A 12,451-nucleotide genomic window follows, 5' to 3' on the forward strand; every position below is an offset into this window, starting at 1 on the left:
AACAGGTCCATACCTCTGGGTTCAGCCACGCAGCATCCACGCCGAGAGGTGGAGTGACTTGAGGTTGGGGTGTAGGAGCTGGCTGTGGTCCTGTGACAGGAGGTCCGGGCGGTTGCACAGGGGCCAGGGAGGGACAAGCTCATAAGTGTGCCGAACCAATATTGGCGAGGCCACGCCGGGGCGATCACAACCACCTGCGCTTTGTCTCTCTTGATCTTTGCTAGGACCCTGCTGATGAGTGGAATTGGAGGGAATGCTTACATTAGACTCCCTGACCACGATAGGAGGAAGGCTTCTGAGAGGGAGCCCTTGCTCAGACCTTGCAGAGAGCAAAACCGGTGGCATTTCCTGTTCTGTCTGGTAGCGAACAAGTCCACTTGGGGAGTTCCCCACCTTTGGAAGATCATGCAGGCTCTCTCTGGATGGAGCGACCACTCATGGTGAGAGGAGAAGTCCTTGCTGCGCTGCTCCATCAGCGTATTCTCGACACTGGGAAGGTGACAAGCTTCCAGGTGGATTTCGTGGCTGATGCTGAAGTCCCATAGATGGAGTGCTTCTTGACAGAGAGTCGACAAGCACGCTCCCCCTTACCTGTTGATGTAGAACATCAAGGCTGTGTTGTCTGTCAGTACTCGTACCATCATGCCCAACAAGTGGGGCAGGAAGACTTTGCACGTCAGCCGGACTGCTCGGAGCTCTTTGACCTTTATGTGCAACTTCTCCTCCTCTGGGGACCACATCCCGTGTCTGGAGGTCGCCGAGATGTGCACCCCCACCGAGGTCTGAGGCATCCAACACCAACTTGATGGAGTGATGGGGGGGTTGTTGAACAGAACTCCCTCCAGGACTGTCCTGCGGTCGGTCCATCATCGCAGTGAGGTAAGTATCGCCTGGGGAATGACAACAATCTTTTCCAGGAGGTCTCTGGACTGGGAATAGACCTTCCCCAGCCATTGTTGCAGGGGCCGCATTCGGAGTCTGGCATGGCAGACAATGTATGTGCACGCTGCCATGGGACCCAGGAGGTGCAGACAGACCCCGGCTGTAGTCAGAGGGAATGCGGAGCCTTCTGTGATGAGGTTCGTCAACATGTAGAACCTTTCCAGCGGCAGGAATGCCCTGGCGCAGGTCAAGTCGAGGACCGCTCTGGTGAACTCTATCCTCTGCACCGGCACTAACTTCGACTTTTTGTCATTTACCAGTAGGCCCAGAGAGTGGCACATGGCCTGAAGAACCGCAACATCCCTTTGGACTTGAGACCTGGAGCTGCCCTTGACGACCAATAGTCGAGGTATGGGTAGATCCGGATACCCTGAAGGCTGAGGTAAGCCGCTACCACTGACATGCACTTGGTAAAAACTCTCGCCAGGCCGAATGGGAGGACTGCAAACTGGTAGTGGTGGGGCCCCACCGTAAACCGGAGGAAGCGTCTGTGTCCTTGAAAGATCACTATGTGGAAGTATGTGTCCTTCTAATCGAGGGTGGCATACCAGTCTCCCGAATCCAGGAAGGTAATAATAGAAGCCAGGGAAACCATGCAGAATTTTAACTTCTTTAGGTACTTGTTGAGGTCTCACAGGTCCAGGATGGGCTGTAGACCGCCCTTGGCTTTTGGGATTAAGAAGTACTGGGAATAGAACCTCCTGTTCCTGTACTCAAGAGGAACTTCTTCCACCGCAACCAGCTGTAGTAACCCCTTTACCTCCTGTGCAAGGAGACTCCTGTGAGAGGGGTCCCTGAAGAGGGATGGGGAAAGTGGGTGGGAATGGGGGGCGGGGTAAAAAGGAACTGGAGGGTACAACCCTGTTCCACTGTGCTGAGAACCCATCAGTCCGAGGTTATAGCCGTCCAGGCAGGGAGGAAGAGGGAGAGGCGGTTGGAGAATACAGGGAAGGATGGATCCTTCTGGAATAGTCTGGTAGGTCGCCCTCGGGCGCACCCTCAAAACGACCATTTGGCCCCCTGCTTATTACAGGTCAAGCCTGACTGGGCAGAGGGTGGAGGCAGGTGGCTCAGACAGCGCTTGTAGCCCTTGGCTTGTTTATAGGGCTAGTCCTGCCGAGGCTGACTCCCCTGGCCCTGCACCTGCTGCGGTTTGAACTGCTTACGTGCCGGGGTTGGGATGTAAAGGCCCAGGCTTCATTTAGGGTGGTGAGGTAGTCCTTGAGGCCATGCAATTTGCTGTCTGTTTGCTCCATCAATAGGGCCCTGATGTCGAAGGGTAGGTCCTGTATTGACTGCTGAGCTTCGGTGGACAACCCAGAGAGGAGCAGCTAGGAGACTCGCTGCATCGAGATAGCGGAAGCCATTTTGCGGGCAGCAGCGTCCGCAGTATCTGACGCCACCTGGAAAGCCGCCCTGGCCGCGGTCCTGTCCTCATCGAGGATCGCTCGGAACTCCTTCTTGGAAGCCTCGGGGAGTGACCCTTCGAACTTGGCCATGGCTTGCCACATATTGAAGTCATATTGGTGAAGAAAGGCTTGGTGGTTAGCCACTCTCAGCTGAAGGCTGGAAGATGAATAAACCTTACATCAGAAAAGATCCCGACTCCTTGAGTCTTTATTTTTGGGGGTGGCCCCGGGTTGTTCCTGCCTCTCCTTGTGATTAACTGCCTCGACCACAAGGAAATTGGGGGCTGCGTGGGAGTATAAATACTCATGCCCTTTGGCTGGCATGAAGTACTTACGTTCGGCCCTTTTAGAGATAGGGGCCAGGAAAGAGGGGGTCTGCCACAGGGCATTAGTGATCTTAGAAATCCCTTTATGAAAGGGTAGAGCCACCCTGGCAGGAGCCAAGGAACAGAGGATGTCAAACAGAGAGACTGAGGGTTCTTCCAGCTGCTCTGCCTGATGCCCGAGGTTAGAAGCGACCCTCTTCAAAAGTTCCAAGTGCGCCTTGGCGTCATCCTGAGGAACTGGGTGACTGGGCCCCGTGATAGCCTCGTCTGGCGATGACAAGGACGATGTTGGTGCCACGGGAACCTCCATGTCCATTCGTGGTTCAGCAGCTTGTTCCCCTGGTCCTCCTGGACCTGTGGGGTCTTACCCCCTGAAGTCTCCTGAGGGGGATGGGATACCAAGGCCGCTGGCCTCTCTGAGGCTCCCAACACCAATTGGACAGCCTGGGAGAACCCCCAAGGGTTCCACGGTATCCATGGCACCAGCCACTGCTCTTGGGGCCATGGGACAGGTTTTGGTACTGATAATGTTGTCGGCACCGTTGGTACCAGGGCTTGTCCCACAGTCAAGGAACCTCGCTCCGAGCCACCAGCAGAGCGATCGGTCCCGGGAGACCAGGATCAGGCTGTGCAGTGGCTCTTGTCCTGAGTAGGGTGACCTTCCTTTTGGATGATGGCCCAGCGATTGGCGGTCTCTGGTGCCCAATCGGTCCCGGGATCGGTCCTGGGACCTTGAAGATGGTCGGGGCCGGTCCCGGAGTTCTTGCCAGGTGGCACGTGCCTCAGAGGGTCTGCACCAATCTAACGGCGAGGTACACCTCAAGTCCCTCAATCGGTGCCCCTGGTGAGGGGACTGAAGAGGGCTCCGCTGAGCCTGCCTCTCCCATCCTGAGGTGTGACGGCTGCAGGTGAGCGAACACTGGCAGGACGTCCCTCTCGATGGGGAAAGGTACCTCTGAGATGGGGACACACGCATAGGTCCCAACACGGGTTTTCCCCAAGACCAGGATTCTGCAGGAGCCAGTGAGGGTGGCACCAGGAGCGTCGGGATCTCCTGAGCTGCTTGAAGAGCTTCGGGTGTCGACGGCACCTGAAGCTGGCCGGGGCCTGCACTGCTATCTGGAGTCACAGGCAAGGCATGGGATGGGCTGCACTGCTCGACTTGAGCTGGGAACTGACTTCCTGAGGGTGATGTTGAGCTGCCTGACATGGGCCTGGGCTCATCCCCTGTCCTCTCCTTTCCCTTGCGGGAGGTAGGACAATTTCCCCCACAGTCTTTTTCGGCTTCTTGACTGGAGCCATGGAGGGAGACCGGTGCCGGCTCGTGGACGGCGCTGGGGGAGCACTGCACACAGAGGCCACAGTGCTCGGTGCAGAGTTGGACCGCTGCTCCGGCGCCGAAGTGAGTGACGACTCCATTAGGAATGCTCTTAGACGGATATTGCGCTCCTTCTTCGTCCTAGGTTTGAAGGGCTTGCAGATACGGCACTTGTCACTTATGTGCCCTTCGCCTAAGCACCTTAAGCAGCTGGTATGGGGACCGCTGACGGGCATAGGCCATTTGCAGCGATCACAGGGTTTAAAGCCTGGGGACCGGGGCATGCCCTGACCAGGTCCCATTCGGGACTAATGGAGAGTTTGAGAACTACTACTAAGGGTAACTAAGAAAACTACTAACTATGTATAACTATTTTACAGGATTTCAAAGTTCGCAAGAACAGAGAAGGAATCAATGCTAGCCAAAGCATCAGACATTCCAGCACTGTCACTGGCGGCAAGAAGGAACTGACGGTGGGGGGAGCCGGCGGTGCCCCTTATACCGCCCCATGTGGGTGCCACTCCAGAGGGCGCCAGAGCCGGTCCACTACAGATACTGCTGAGGGGAAAACTTCCAGCACCGGTGCATGTGGCGAGCACACACACCTAATATGGAATGGACATGAACGAGCACTCAAAGAAGAATCAGAACTTACAGAAAGCTCAACAACACCCTAATACAAAAATGGCTACTGACCCAGCCTCAACGCTGCTCTTCATTTTCCTGGCATCAGTAGGGAGCACTGGATTGTGAAAAGGCGGGGGAGACACAAGGGAGTTATTTTAGCGTATGAGAGGGAAGACAGAATAAATGAGAGCGTGAATAAGTGTGGCAGAGAAAGTGAGGGAGATATGGAAGGGTGAGAGGTAAAGAGGGAGGAAGAAAGGGTGAATGGACTGAATGAAGGTGAGAGAGGATGAAGTGAGGAAAAACAAAGGTATAGAAAATTAAAAAAAACAGAAAACAGGAGGGGGGAGTATATAAAAATAAAATGAGAAGACTAAGAGATATGGGAATCGTAGGGCATGGGAGATTTCTATAAAATAACTGCAGGGACTGCAGATACAGGAATAGAAAATAGAGTCACAGGGCTGGGTCTTGGAGAAAACAATGAAGGGTAAATAGATGCCCATACTTTATTGTAATATGTTCCAACTTTTATGCTGAAAAGCTATGGGAGGGAGGAAAGGGGATCTTTTCTCCCCTTTTGACTCCCTACAGATACTATATCTGCCAAAATCCTCCTTTACACACTTTCCTGACAAAATACTTATCTGTAATACCCCTCTGGGACAGGGATCCTATTTTTAGTCTTTGAAAAAAAATGTAGTTACCCTACCAGGGGGAAAAGAATACCTTTTGAGATTAGACTTTTGTAATAAATTGCTTGATTCATGTAGAGATGGTAGTTTTAGAAGTAATTTTCCTGTGTTAACTCTCACACAGAGCACCCAGTTTCACAGTACTAGGCCTTTCAGTAGGCTATGTAGAATTTTAGTATTCTGCACACATCCAGAACATTCCATATATAACATTTATATATCTGTCAGGATAAGGGACTAAACTGGGGAAGAACTATCTCCTAATTTATCAGAAAACAGAACAGGACTTTGGAAAGGAGAGAGGAAGAGACTTCAGACAATTTTTTTCCTTGATCTAAAATAAGGTAAAAGACTATACAATCTCATCTGAGAGTAAAAAAAATAAATTAAATGCAGGCTTTAAGAAAATTACCATGGTAAATTGAACATGGTAAATTAATTACAATAATGTATGATATTCTTTTTGCAAGAAAAACCACATTTTGACTTTTCACTTTAGTGACTACGGCCCTTACCTCAGTTTTAAATACAAGATAACAAAGTATTCAGGACATTTTCCTTGCATTAAAGAAGCTGCATTACTTTGCAAAAAGAACAGGAGTACTTGTGGCACCTTAGAGACTAACAAATTTATTTGAGCATAAGCTTTCGTGGGCTACAGCCCACTTCATCGGATGCATAGAATGGAACATATAGTGAGGAGATATATATACATACAGAGAACATAAGACGGTTACTTACCTTCTGTAACTGTTGTTCTTCGAGATGTGTTGTTCACGTCCATTCCACATTAGGTGTGCGCGCGCCGCGTGCACGAATCGTCGGAAACTTTTCCCTCAGCAGCTCCCGTCGGGCCCACAGGGTCCCCCTTCCCGCCAGAGCGGCGCCCCGCCCTCGCGTATATATATCCCTGTCGGCCCGACCCTCCCTCAGTTCCTTCTTGCCGGTGACTCCGACAGAGGGGAAGGAGGGTGGGAAGTGGAATGGACGTGAACAACACATCTCGAAGAACAACAGTTACAGAAGGTAAGTAACCGTCTTTTCTTCTTCGAGTGCTTGTTCACGTCCATTCCACATTAGGTGACTCGCAAGCTTACCGTTGGAGGAGGGTAGGAGTCAAGGAATAATTGATTGCAGCACCGCCTTGCCGACCACTGCATCATCTCTAGACTGATGGTGGATCGCGTAGTGGGCTGTGAAGGTATGCACCGACGACCAGGTGGCTGCCTTGCAGATCTCCTGGAGCGGGACCTGTGCCAAGAAGGCCGTCGAGGACGCCTGGGCTCTAGTGGAGTGAGCCCTGATCTGAGGAGCAGGCGTGTTGGCGAGCTCGTAGCACGTACGTATGCAGTGCACTATCCACGCCGACAGGCGTTGCGTAGAAATCGGTTGGCCCTTCATGCGCTCCGCAATGGCCACGAACAACTGAGACGACTTACGGAAAGGCCGGGTACGGTCCAGATAAAAGGCCAATGCCCGCCGAACATCCAGGGTGTGCAGGCTGCGATGGCTCGGGTCCGTATGGGGCTTAGGGAAGAATACTGGTAAACAAATGTCCTGCCCCATGTGAAAATTCGTAACCACCTTCGGGAGGAATTTAGGGTGAGGCCTAAGCTGCACCTTGTCTTTGTAAAAAATGGTATAAGGGGGCTCCGAGGTGAGGGCCCTCAACTCGGACACCCTCCTAGCCGAGGTAATGGCCACGAGGAACGCGACCTTCCATGAAAGGTGCGTGAGGGAGCAAGCGGCCAGGGGTTCAAAGGGCGGCCCCATAAGTTTAGTGAGGACCAGATTGAGGTTCCACGGGGGTATAGGAGGGCGCGAGTAGGGGAACACCCGCTCCAGACCCTTGAGGAAACGGACCACCGTGGGGTTGGAGAACACGGATCTGCCCGATTCCCCAGGGTGGAACGCCGAAATGGCGGCCAGATGCACCTTAATAGAAGCGGGGGCGAGGCCTTGACGCTTGAGGTGCAGCAAGTAATCGAGGATCAGAGGTATCGAGGCCTGTAAAGGCTGCGAGTGGTGAGGCACACACCACAAGGAGAAGCGCTTCCACTTAGCCAGGTAGGCTGCCCTCGTGGAGGGTTTCCTACTGCCAAGTAGGATTTGCTGAACCTCGTGTGAGCACCTGTGCTCCACCCCACTTAGCCAGAGAGTAGCCATGCCGTGAGATGTAGCGATGACAGGTTCGGGTGGAGTAGGTGACCCCGATCCTGAGTGATGAGGTCGTGATGTAGGGGAAGGGCTATCGGAGAGGTCACGGAGAGTTCCACCAGAGTTGTGAACCAGTGTTGGCGTGGCCACGCCGGGGCGATTAAGATGACTGTCGCCCTGTCCCTGCGGACCTTTAGGAGGACCTTGTGAATGAGTGGGAACGGGGGAAAGGCGTACTTCAGGCTCCCACCCCATGGGATAGCAAAGGCGTCTGCCACTGAGCCTGGACTGTGACCCTGAAACGAGCAGAATTGCGGGCACTGACTGTTGTCTTTGCTGGCAAATAAATCTACCTGGGGAAACCCCCACCTCAGGAAAATGGAACGGAGGACGTCCCGTCTCAGCCTCCACTCGTGCCTGAGGTAGGACCGGCTGAGACGGTCCGCCAGCCCGTTCTGGACCCCGGGGAGATACGCCGCCCGAAGTTGTACTGAATGGGCTATGCAGAAGTCCCAGAGGAGGAGAGCCTCGCGGCAGAGGGGAGAGGACCGGGACCCGCCCTGCTTGTTTATGTAAAACATCGCGGTAGTGTTGTCTGTCAGAACTGACACGCTGTGTCCTTTTATGGTGGCGTGAAAGGTCTGGCAGGTGAGGCGAACCGCTCTCAGCTCCTTCAGGTTGATGTGGAGCAGCCGTTCCTCCCTGGACCACAAGCCCTGAGTGCGCTGGTCCCCTAGGTGCGCACCCCAACCCAGGTCCGACGCGTCTGTTACTAGCGTCAGAGTCGGTTGTGGGGCGGTGAACGGGACCCCTGCGCAAACCTGCTGCTGGTTGAGCCACCAATTGAGGGCATCCGATACCCGAGCCGGGACCGTGACGACCATGTCCAAGGGGTCTCTGTTGGGGCGATATACCTGAGCCAACCACAGCTGCAGCGGTCGGAGCCGTAGACGGGCGAGCTCGACTACGTGCGTGCACGCTGCCATGTGCCCCAGGAGTTGTAGGCAACATCTGGCTGTGGTCGTAGGGAATCGCTGAACGGAGGTTACGGCCTCCTTGATAGCCAGGAATCGGGATACGGGAAGACTTGCCCGTGCCTCTACCGAGTCCAGGACTGCCCCTATGAAGTCCAGTCTTTGTGTGGGGATTAGTGATGACTTGGGCACATTGACCAACAGCCCGAGTTCCCGGAATACTTGCAACGCCAGTGTCACATGGGCGCGGACCTCTGCCTCCGACCGGCCCGCTAGGAGCCAATCGTCCAGGTACGGGTAGACGCGCATCCGTCTTTTTCGAAGAAAGGCGGCTACCACCGACATGCATTTCGTGAAGACACGTGGGGCTGTTGCCAGGCCGAAGGGCAAGACCGTGAACTGGAAATGGCGCTGCTGGACAGTGAAGCGCAGGAAACGCCGATGAGCTCGGCGAATGGCAATGTGAAAATAGGCGTCTTTCATATCGAGGGCAGCGTACCAATCCCCCGGATCCAGGGAAGGGATGATGGTACCAAGGGAGACCATACGGAACCGTGGCTTCTGCAAGTACTTGTTCAGCTTGCGAAGATCCAGGATGGGACCGAGGCCCCCTTTTGCTTTGGGGATGAGGAAGTATCTGGAATAGAACCCTCTTCCTCTGAAGTTCAGAGGAACCTCCTCCACCGCCCCCGCCTCGAGGAGGGTCTGTACCTCCTGTATGAGGAGTTGCTCGTGAGAGGGGTCCCTGAAGAGGGACGGGGGTGGTGGGTGGGAGGGAGGGGGCGAGGAGAACTGGAGGGTGTAACCTGATTCCACCGTGCGCAGGACCCAGCGGTCTGATGTTATATGAGACCAGGCACGGGAAAAATGGGACAGGCGGTCCCTGAAACCCAGGGGTGGATCCGGGGAAGAGATGGGTACGCTGTCCTCGATCGCAGCTTCAAAATCCTTGTTTATTTCCCGGCTGCGTCTTGTTTTGGCCCTGGTTTTGGCCTTGGTTAGGCGTATTGTTGCGCCTACGTCTATTGTCCCTGCCCCGTCTACGGTATGGTTCCTGTCGAGGGCGAGGGTGATATTGCCTCTGTGGAGGTTGGGGCTTGAACGGCTTCCTCTGTGTCACAGGGGTGTGCATCCCCAAGGACTTAAGGGTAGCCCGAGAGTCCTTGAGGCTGTGTAGCCTGGCGTCAGTCTGCTCTGAGAACAGACCCGTACCCTCGAACGGCAAGTCTTGGAGGGTATTTTGCACCTCCGGGGGAAGGCCCGAGGATTGCAGCCATGCAGAACGCCTCATCACTACGCCTGACGCAATTGTTCTAGCGGCTGCGTCGGCAGAGTCAAGTGAGGCCTGTAACGACGTTTTGGCCACCGCCTTCCCCTCGTCCACTAGCGCCGCGAACTCAGGTTGTGATCCCTGAGGCAAGGCCTCTTTGAACTTGGACACAGAAGCCCATGAGTTAAAGTTATGCCTATTTAGGATCGCTTGCTGATTTGCTATCCGCAATTGGAGGCCCCCGGACGAATAGACCTTCCTGCCAAATAGGTCTAGTCGTTTTGCCTCCTTGGCCTTGGGTGCCGGGGCCTGTTGGCCATGCCTTTCCCGTTCGTTAACCGCCGAGACGACCAGCGAACATGGGGTCGGGTGGGAGAAGAGAAAGTCAAACCCTTTGGACGGGGCAAAGTACTTCCGTTCTACGCCTTTTGCGGTTGGCGCAGAGGAGGCTGGCGTTTGCCATACGGTCTTATAGTTTGCCTGGACCGTTTTTATGAGCGGGAGCGCGATCCTGGAGGGACCCTCTGGGCTCAGAATGTCCACCATCGGATCCTCCTGCTCAACCGTCTCCTCTGCTTGTAGACCCAGATTGAGGGCCACCCGGCGGAGCAAGTCCTGGTGTGCCCGATGGTCAATAGGGGGAGGGCCGGATACTGTCGTGCCCGCCACGGCCTCGTCCGGCGAGGAGGAGGAGGTCATGGCTTTTTGAGCTTCCTCGTCCTCCTGTAGCTCCTCCTCAGCGGGGCGGCCCTCCGGGGTGCGCCCCCTGTCCCGAGGCAGGGACGGTGCCGAGCCCGCCCTCTCTGCATCCGGTGGTCTGGAGACCGTGGCCTCCGCCCGGGAGGTAGGGCGGCACCGTGGGGAGCGGGACCGGTCTCCTGAGGGACCCGACCTCGAAGTTCTAGATGGAGGGCCTTGCTGATGATAGGCCCACGGTGTCCAGAATGGCCACTGCCCAGGATGGTTCCAATGCGGTTGCCAAGAGGCCTCGTGCTCTCTAGCGGCATACCCTCTGCGGCCATATCTGGAAAGACCCGAGCCCTCCTCCGACGCTAGGGACGGTGACCTAGAGGGCCACGGCGGTGCCGTGGGGCGGTGCCGGTCCGGTGTCGGGGAGCGGTGCCGTCTGGACCGGGACCGTGAGTATCGGCGTGCCGATCTGGACCTGGAACGGTACCGTTGACCGCGGGACCGGGAGCGGCTGCGGGAGGGTGGTCTTGGGAGTCTCGCCATCGAAGCGTCCCGGCGCCTGCTCGAGCCGGGTTGCTGAGGCGGTGCCACGCTCGCATCGGGCCCTGACTGTTTCGCGGCCCGTTGTGCGGCGGGAAGCCGGGAGTCCACCGAGGCGGAGCTCGACCGGGACCGGCGCCGTGAACGGTGCCGAGATGGCGACCGCGACGGGCGCATCATCGCCGGTTTGCCCTTGGATGGCAGCCGCGGCGGAATGTCAGTAGCGCGGAGTGTGCTTTCGGAGGACAATTCGATGAGGTCCTTCGCCGCCTCAAATGTGTCCGGGGTGGAGGGCTGTTCCAACAGTTCCTCCAGCCCATCCTCCGCACTCGACGCGCTCGTCCCGGGGCTCGACGGGCCCTTCGGCGCCGGAGCCACTGGTGCCGGGACCTGTACCGGGGCCGTCACGGCCTTGGCCGCACTTGCGGGCTTCGCCGGTGCCGCCTTCTTATGAGGGGAGTGCCCCCGGGCCTTAGGCTGGCCCTTCGACTTGGCCGGCGAAGAAGAACGGTGCCGGGCGTGTTCCCGCCTTGGCGGTGCCGTGGGTTTAGTCTGTGCCGCCGGTGTCGGGTCGCGGACCGATGCCGGGGCACTCCGCACCGAAGCGGACGGTGCCGCGGAAGAGGAGGGCTGTAACGCCGCCTCCATGAGGAGCTGCCTAAGGCGAAATTCCTTCTCTTTCTTGGTTCTGGGCTTGAAGGCCTTACAAATTTTGCAGCGCTCCTTCTGGTGAGCTTCCCCGAGGCAACGGAGACACGACTCGTGCGGGTCGCTCACTGGCATAGGCCTGCGGCACGCGGCACACGCCTTAAAGTCTTGGGCGTGCGGCATGCCCCGCCGCCCAGGGCCGGTGCCGGGGTTGACCAAACCCCTATCACCAAGAGATTTTGGTCCTTAGAAGAACTAAACAACTACTTAACACTAAAACTCTTAACTGTATTATGAACTACTAACTACTGCTAATGGCTATGCTAAGGGACACTCTCAGACGAGAGACAGAGTTGTTCCAACGTCGCCACGGGCGGTAAGAAGGAACTGAGGGAGGGTCGGGCCGACAGGGATATATATACGCGAGGGCGGGGCGCCGCTCTGGCGGGAAGGGGGACCCTGTGGGCCCGACGGGAGCCGCTGAGGGAAAAGTTTCCGACGATTCGTGCACGCGGCGCGCGCACACCTAATGTGGAATGGACGTGAACAAGCACTCGAAGAAGAAGAAAAGGTTATATATATATATATATATATATATATCTCCTCACTATATGTTCCATTCTATGCATCCGATGAAGTGGGCTGTAGCCCACGAAAGCTTATGCTCAGATGAATTTGTTAGTCTCTAAGGTGCCACAAGTACTCCTGTTCTTTTTGCGGATATAGACTAACACGGCTGCTACTCTGAAACCTGCATTACTTTGAACATACATAGATAAAAAAATATTATTTTGACATTCAATATGATTCAGTAGATTTTTCATGCAATAAGTCAGTTAAATAATTTTTTCTACA

General features: G+C 55.5%; 1 protein-coding gene across 3 annotated transcripts in view; it reads right to left on the reverse strand.

The window, feature by feature from the left end:
- Window positions 1-12,451, reverse strand: part of KIDINS220 (kinase D interacting substrate 220) — a 163,485-nt gene that overhangs the window by 11,425 nt on the left and 139,609 nt on the right. The window lies entirely within an intron of this gene.

The sequence above is a fragment of the Terrapene carolina genome, unplaced genomic scaffold (assembly GCF_002925995.2).
Source record: "Terrapene carolina triunguis isolate 2854851 unplaced genomic scaffold, T_m_triunguis-2.0 Scaffold42, whole genome shotgun sequence".
NCBI lineage: Eukaryota > Metazoa > Chordata > Testudines > Emydidae > Terrapene > Terrapene triunguis.